Source organism: Corvus kubaryi, unplaced genomic scaffold (genome assembly GCF_017639235.1).
Source record: "Corvus kubaryi isolate FWS band 111438036 unplaced genomic scaffold, C.kubaryi_AGA036_p1.0 132, whole genome shotgun sequence".
NCBI classification, from domain to species: Eukaryota; Metazoa; Chordata; class Aves; order Passeriformes; family Corvidae; genus Corvus; species Corvus kubaryi.
Genome location: NW_024580666.1, coordinates 7,402,184 through 7,410,929, shown reverse-complemented (window position 1 = coordinate 7,410,929; position 8,746 = coordinate 7,402,184). Strand labels below are relative to the sequence as shown.

Here is an 8,746-nt window from a genome sequence, read left to right as displayed (position 1 = left end):
GGGCACGGAGGAGGCCCGGCCCGGGCTGTCCGGGAGGCGGGAGCGGGCCCTGGATCCGCCCGGAGCGGCGCGGGCCGGGGGCACAGCGCCATCTGGCGGCGGGAGCCTGCGGAACGCCGGCTCCCCTCACAGCGTCCCCCCGCCAAAATCCAGCGGGAACATAGCGAGGGGAGAGGGGAGGAGGGGGCCCAAACCCTGCCAAGCCGTGAGGCTCTCTCCCCTTTATCGAACACAAGCAGCAACAAAAAAAAAAAAACTTGAATGAGTAACGAAGCCAGCTTCTCTACGGAGACCATGGTTTTAGCGTACAGAAAAAAACCCTCCATCTTTTCAAGACACTTCACAAGTCTTTCCCGAGGGTCAAACTAACACTACAATTTCATTCCACACGATGCTCTCTCCTTACCAGAGCGGCGCACCATCCGTGAGAGCAGTAGCCATAAAAGATCAGGAATTACACTCAGACTAATGTGGAGTTACGCTTTCAAAAGCTTGGAAATGCCAAAACGCAGCTTTGCTCCTGCAGCCTTCATTGAAGCTCCTCCTGTGTGCCCAGTGCCATATGATCAGGGCAGAAGTTGTTGAACCTATGCACTAAACGATTCACTTCTCCACACTCTGCAAGGAATACAGGGGAAATGATTACATGATCTAAGATGTACCAACCAGTTCTGCATTTATGCATTTTCCATAGAAGGAAAACACTGTTACTAAACTGCCAGCCGTGCCTCAACATATGACCATCTGTCCATGTTCCAAATCTGTCCAGAAACGTATATATAGGTAGCAACTGAAAATTGTAATGAGATAGATATAGATATATATATAGATATATATATATATAGCTAATATGAAAGTACTTCATCCAGGGAATTACCAAAATTTTTAATGAGGAGTATCGCATACTCAACTAAAACTAAGAGCTACATAAACTCTCAGATATACTAAATATGGGGGGGGAGGGGGGAGGGAATTACTGAATTTTGACAGATACACTATAATTTCAAATTTTACATTATTATTGTCTCACCCTGTTATAAAAGCAAGTGCTTTAGTTTCCACTACTCTAACTAGGATTAGGAGATAACTATCCATGTAGAGTGACACAGAAAGGAACATACAGGACTTAGGGGCCATCAGGCATGAGACTGGGAAGGATCTCCTGTAAAAGTAAAAAATCTATTTTTAAATTTCTTAAATATAAAATTGCTTTTGCATCTACAGCAGAGACCTGTGCACTTCACAAAAGCAGTAGCAATAGCTCCTGGATGTTGGAAATTTGCCTTGTGTGAACCTTCTCCTGCTTAAGCCCCATGTTTCTCTTTGAAGCTCTCAAATTAACAGTTTCAGAGGCTCAGAGTGCATTTCAGAGGGGTTTGGGATGAGATGGCTCCAATTTGGCAAGAAGAAAGGAAGTGTTTTGCACGCAGCTACCCTCAAAATCAGCAATTTTAAAGTAACTCAAAAATTAGGAGCAGCTGAAGGAAGAAAATGGTTTAGAGGCAACTGAAGCAATTACAAATGTATGATACAATGCCAAGTCCTCTCAAAAGCCAGTCTGCTGTAACCACCGCCCACATACAGGCATCCCAGAAAGATTGGTGTCCACGACTCAGATGTAAATATGAACATACACAGACACAGGATGGTTTTGCATAGCCCCCTTGTCATGCTTGCCCACAGGGCAGCTAATGCTGGTGTGGCTCACCTAATGTCCCCCACCCAGAGGACTCTGGTCACACGCTGCTGTTCCCTGCTGCTCCCCCTGAGCAGTAGCCAAGGAAATCAGGAGGCCCCTTCCGTACACTACTGGTTTACTTTTGATTAGCTGCTTCATTCCTAAGCCTCTACTGCCACAAATGCAACCTCTACACACCTCACAAAATGGATTTAGAAACCCACGATTTATAAAAAACACCACTGGTCTTACAAGAAGCTTTGAGCACGATTTTGGCTACTCTGAACAGCAGACTCCTCCCATCTGTTTGCAATAATTGAACCATTAGTGTTTCTGAAGGGCCTGAGCAGAGCAGATCAGAGAAGTGAGGATGCACAACATGCAGGATAATACTTTCTTCCAATTTTTAGCATTTTTCACCCCATTTCTTAGCAGGTTTCTTGCATCACCCATTCCCACTCCCTGGTAGATTAGTCTCACCTCCACACCCCCTCCATGAGCTTACTCTGGCGACAGCTCTTGTCCCCACTGTGCCTGCCAACCTGCTCCCTTGTAGCCCGCTCACCTCTCATCCCATTGCTGACAAGAGCGAGGCCACCACCGGCAGCTGCCAGGGTGGTTGATCTATGCCCATGCTCACAGCTTGGCAAGGATGCCAGCATTAACTGGTCCAACAGCAGCAAGAAGAACAGGTACTTTTCCAGCTTGCCACGCAGGCTTGCCCAGGCTGGGAGACTCAATTTAAATGTCTTTCATCTGAGCTCTAATTTTCCTTTAATTGGAGGTATCAAATGCATATCTTATCAAATGTGGCTTGAACTAGATTTCAAATTCACACAGGGAACAACAGCATAAAAATGCTTACACATAAATCACATAAATCCTGTCTTTTTGTCTCTTTTAAGTCAGGTTTTTCCACAAATATGCTGACCTTCCTTTGCCATTGTAACCTGGTTCCTGTGGAGGCAGGATGAAGAGATTATTTCACCTAATCAGGAAGGCAATCTGTTCTCATTTTCTTGAAGCTGGGATGTGAAATGAGAGGCCCAAGGGCTAAAGTATTTCAAGGTATTCGGTGCAGTCTGAAAGCACTGCAATGAAGCTGAAGGCTGTACTGGAAATCTGAGGTTAGACAATCCTGGGCATGAATAAAATTAAAATCCTTTTCCTGGCATTCTCCTGTTTACAAGTGCAACCACCATGTTTGATGATTTACACCCTAAAATTGGAGAGAAATTCGCATTCCTAGAGAAGGCATGGCAGTTTCCAGCATATGTCTGGAGAAAAGGCAGCACATACGGACCTTTCTAACAGTCCAGGTGTCCTGAGACTATAAAGCCATCACAAAGACACTTCTGAAGCAGTCCACCTCACTTTTGTCATGGCCATCTCTTCCTACCATACTCCCATTTTCTACATCGACACCAACCACTCCTGAGGTGTGGGACACATGTCTAATATTTATCACTTCAACATTTTAAACTAACCAGATATGATTAAGGTAAGCAGTGAAAAATAGCCACTACATAAGCTCCCATCTTCTAAGAACGACTCACTTCATTATCAAAGCTGCACTCTTAGCACCTCTGATTGCAGTTCTAGAGGGCCATCTATTTGATCCAAGGTTCAGGTTTTGCTTTCTGTAGACTTTCTTCCTAAGCCTTTCAAAAACATGGTTCTATAAGCTACATAAGGACTTAAAGTAATGCCTCTCAACCATTAAGAAACAGAGCACCATCTTTATAATTCAGGTAATTACTCTAGTCTCATTACCAGTATTCCTCAGACCAACCTTCACACCACTGCAACAGTCTACTGCAGTCTGAAAAGCAGTAGTAGCAACATTTACTAATTTCGAGTGAAAAAGCATCAGCAGACTTAACCTCTGAGTCAGATGGTTTCTGGAGCATATTTGCTTGCAGGAGTCAAACATGTTTAGGTTTTAGAAAAAGAAGTGCTTGGCTCTTCTGAAGTAGTCAGAGTAGCTGTCTGTATCATCTGTGTCTGGGCTATCAAAGCAGCAAGGGAAAAATACTTCTCCACTTCCATGGGCAGAGCAATTGTGGTGGGTTGACCCTGGCTGGACGTCAGATGCCTGCCAAAGCTCCCCTCAGAGAGAAAATACAACTAAAGGCTCATGGGTTAAGATAAAGACAGGTAGAGATCACACCAATTATCATCATGGGCAAAACACTATCTGGGCAAATTACTTTCTTGCCAATCAAATCAGTGTAGGATAATGAAAAGGAAACCCAAATTTTAAAACACCTTCCATTCACCCGCCTCTTCTTCTCAGGCTTAATTTTATTTCCAATTTCCTCTCCCTCCAAACAGTGCAGAGAGATGGAGAATAGAGGTTGTGATCAGTTCATCACACCTTGTCTCTGCCACTCCTTCCTCAAGGAAGGACTCGCACACTCTTTCCCTGCTCCAGCATGGGGTCCCTCCCATGAGAGACAGTCCTTCACAAACTTCTCTAAAATGAGTCCTTCCCACAGGCTGCAGTTCTTCACAAACTGCTCCAACATGGGTCCCTTCCACAGGGTGCAGTCCTCCAGCAGACTGCAGCATGGTCACAAGTGCTGCCAGAAAACCTTCAGCATTGGCTCCTCTCTCCCTGCGTCCACAGGTCCTGGCAGGAGCCTGCTCCACTGCCTCTTCAACCATCCACCTGCTCCAGCGTGGGTGCAGGGGCACACCTGCCTCACCATGGGCTGCACCATGGATTGCAGGGGAGTCTCTGCACTGGTGCCTGGAGCACCTCTTCCCCCTCCTTCTTCACTGACCCTGCTGTCTGCAGGGCTCTTTCTCTCACATATTCTCGCTCTGGCTGCAATCTGCTCTTGTGCAGTACCTTTGTCCCCTTCTTAGCCATGTTATCCCAGAGGCACTACCACCATCTGTGATGGACTTGGCCTTGGCCAGTATTAGGTCTGTCCTGGAGCCAGCTGGCATTGGCTCCGTAGGACACCTGGGAAGCTTCTGGCAGCTTCTCACAGGAGCCACCCCTGCAGCCCCCCACTACCAAAACCTTGCCATGGAAACCCAATGCAGCAATATATACCCCCACTAACAGAACAGCTGTGCACATTTAGGACTGTTTGCTTTCTTTTACTTGTAAAGTGCAAACAGCACTGGCTCCACAGAAGATTTTTGCAATACAGACTGACTTTTACGTTTCAGGACTACAAACACAACACACCCAAATGTTTAGCATATTTTTTCCTTTTTTCCCCCTTTGCCTATCTTTGGCTGACGTCAGGCATTATAATCCCAGTGAGCACATTTCACTTTTAAACACCTAACAGTTACATTTTCTGTCTGTTCAACACTTGGCTTCAGGAACAAAGCAACAGCCAAGTCTTTAGGAAGCTGCTTTAAAATACTATTACAGATGTCTAAGCAACACAAAGCAGCATTTTTGAAATTCAAAAAAACAAACAAAGACTTGGACATGGCTCAAGGAATACTTGATGAGAAACAGGACAGAGTGTGTGCTAGAGAACAGGGGCTGTGCTTAAACTACCCAGTCATTTGCCTCAACACTCGTGCCTCAGTTTCCCCATCTCAAAAGCCAGGATAACCCATCCTTGACAAGGCAGATCGAGACACTCACAAGGACTGCTATTTAACTACTACCCACTGTGAGAAAAGCCTAGATACTGATCCCTAGTAGTAGTCTCTCTAAATTCACCTATGCATGTGAGCCTGCACCAACATTAGTAAAAACTTTCCATAATATCCTGAAATAATTATTCCAAGACTACAGCAATTTGTGAGTTGGTTGATTGTTGGGGCTTTTTTCCCTTGCAGAACTTGGATGATCAGAAGTCTTAACTTCCAAAAAAAAAAAAAAAGGAACAAATCACACCTAAACAAAACAACTCACAGTGGTTTTTTTCTTATCAACCAATTCAAAAGGTAATGGTAACTATTTCAGCCACCATTCAATTACTGTTTCATTTATTTCTAGTGTTTCAGCTCAGACTACTTAGCTGTAATTATGGCTGTCTGTCTCACACCTCTGTGCCTGGTTACTACAAACATCTTTTTAAGTCTTCAGAAAAGAAGAGGGAAATCAGCCTTCCACCACTGCCAGCAACAGAGTAGCTGCAGCACAAACAGAGATTCAATACCCTGCTGGCAGTGCTACCAACATTACATAAACTGGCACCAAGTTTTAAATAAAATGGCACTGCAGTGTTGCAGATGCTTATACCAGGATTCAGTTAAAACATAATTTGTAGGGAATTAAACAATTTCATCCAAAGCAGTTTCTAGATCTAGTTCACCACACAAACATATAAACCCTTGTCCCAGCAAACGAGGCACAGACACTGATCTTACCACCACCTGGCAATAATGACAAAACCAGGTAAAAGGTAAGAATCAACTGTTTTGCCTTTGCACAAGACCTCCTTTCTACATGATCATTTGTCACATACAGGGCAAATAAATAAGAAGTAACAACACCAGCACTACCTCTGCTTATGCACCCGTCAGAATCATCAATTCTTCAATGTACCTAACATGCATTGAAACAGAAAAACACAACAGACCAACTTCAATCAGACACTTGGTTACACTCTTTTGAGTACCCCTGCGAAACACATTTGGACAGGAAATAACCTACTTTATTTTATCATCAGTTTCAGTCCTTCCCACAGGAAGGAGCTCAAACCCTAGTGAAAACTGACTCCTGCATTTAGCTCCCCCTCTTGTCCAACACTCCAATGTGCTACCACTTTAAAGCAACCACAGAAGCTCAGCATCAGCAAAGACAGCAGCTCACTGGCAGCAGTGGCAAGTGCTACACAGAGATGAGCCTTCCAGGACACTCCCCACAAAGCCACTCCACAGGCACCAGAGTAGCAGCTAAGGCAGTGAACTATTACCTTCACAGCAATGCGGCTAAAAAGACAAGGTACAGAATTTCAATCCTGCCTGCAAACCTGGAGAGCAGGGCATTTCAGTATTGTAGTAAATATTTATTAGGGTTGCTCTGTAACTGCGTAGCTCTCATTCCATCTTTTGCTACAGATTGAAACAAGCGTTTGCTCCAGCAAGTCAATTCAGACGTAAATACCTGGGGACTCCCAACAGGAAAATGATTTGTCAAGATGATTCTTACAAATCTGAAAGATCCATCAGCATCCTCAGTGTTGCCTGGATCGAGGCGCCTGTTCTTCACTCCAGCACTGACTCTTCATCCAAGGCAGCCTCTTGCCATTTACCAGCAGAACCTAGAGCAGAACAGTGACACCACCCATGGGGACAAGATACACCTTTTCACTAGCAGCAGTCCACAGAATGGAGTCAGGGAGAAGTTCCAAAATAAAAAGGACACCGCTACATTTTTAATAGTTTATTAACACTTCAACCTTTCATAACTTTGAAGAAGGCCTGAAAGATAAGTTTTGCTTATTGGCTTTGTCTTTTCCCCTTTGGCAAAATGTCACCTTTCAACTCCTCCCTCCACCCTCCCTCCTCCCAGGAGGATAATGAAGTTCCAAGCTACTGTTTGGTTGCTTCTTTTATGTAAGTTGGCTTCAAACATAGCAGCAGAAACATGCAAGCCTGGGCAATAGCGTTTGTCAACAGATTTTAGAGAATGAGTAGAAATGCACAAATAAGTCGTGCATTGATACAAATAACTTTCTCTTAAATGAACTTTATATATATATATATATTCTAAGTGGGTTAAATTTGGTGCCCAGAATTACTACAGAAGCTGTATCTTCTAGTTAACTAGGTTTATTTTCTTTTTCCCCCTGAACCCCACTACTCTGTTTTAAAGTGCTATATTGATAAAAATTTTAAAGTAACTACTTTGATACTGTATACTTGTATTATCTTGCCCTTTTAAGAAACCAGAAGAGCAACCTGCAAGGTGTATTTAACTCAAGCGATGCATTTCCCCTCACATGACTTTATGGGCATCACCGTCTGCTCATATCACCAGGAGCAGGTGGAGAGACTGTATTTCCCTGTGCTTACATACCCGAGTAAGCAGGCAGACAAAGCAAGAAGTTCTACCCATTTCAGGAACAAAGACAAACAATTTAATCCATAGTACATAATTCACTGAATACAGTTGATCTCATCCAAAGAGACTCCTGAGAGCAAAATAGTTTTAGCATTACATTTTATATACAGCTATGAAGGGATTACGGGAAACCAAGACAGTCTCCTTAGACCATTACTGAGAACTCTGGTTACGAGAGCCCTGTACTTTCACCTTGAAAACATTACTTAAACCATGACCAAAGTTTTACCACCAACTGTTTTCTTATTTATGAAAAAGTTATTTCATTCTGATTTTATCATTTTTACCATATTTCTGCTGCCAGATATCAAAACCTGAGTCAGCTGCATTGAGCAATGACTTGTTTTTCTGCTTTAAAGTCCTCTAAGTGCTAGCACCTTTGAAAACCTCCGTACACCATACTGTAAACATTTTAAGATCTTCCAGAGGGTTTTGTTTGGTTTTTCTCCCTTCAACGCAGGAATGACTGCTCTGTCTGAAGCAAACTACATCCTGCACAATATTGCTTTCATTATTTTCCACGTAATCAGTTTGGAACAGGCTATGAAAGTTTGATGTGGCGATGTTCTGTTAGAGAAAAAAAAATCAGGAGAAATACACCATTCTGAACCAGTGGAACCAAAGTAATCAAAACCTTAACATAGTTTTTTCCAGTCACTGGGATGGAAGGAGACTTGAATGCAGACACTGGAACAAGTAATTGGAAACAGGGCTTGCATGCTTAAGTGAAAAGATAAGCAGTATTTGCATTTTCTCCATCATCTTCCTTGTACATGTGCAAGATTTCATAAAAAACTTTACCACAGAGAGCTATGACAGAACATAATGTAATTTTTTTTTTTTAAAAAGCACTAAAAATCAAAGGCAACCAAGATAATGTACATCTTTCCCAGAACATTTTTCTCAGCTACATAAGGTGTGCATATACCAAGGTCTAACACACTTAGCTGCACCACATCAAGTCAAGCTGTCCAAGAGCATACACAATTTTGCTTACAGGAGTATACTTCTTCCACAATTTT

General features: G+C 43.2%; 1 long non-coding RNA gene across 1 annotated transcript in view; it reads right to left on the bottom strand.

Moving 5' to 3' along the window:
- LOC121666242 overlaps window positions 1-3,032 on the bottom strand; it is a 5,369-nt gene extending 2,337 nt beyond the window's left edge. Inside the window, exons 1-2 of the long non-coding RNA XR_006016623.1 lie at window positions 2,244-3,032; window positions 407-618 (exon numbers count right to left, since the gene is read on the bottom strand). This is a non-coding gene — a long non-coding RNA (uncharacterized LOC121666242). The remainder of the gene's footprint in view (window positions 1-406; window positions 619-2,243) is intronic.
- Between the last annotated feature and the right edge of the window lie 5,714 nt (window positions 3,033-8,746).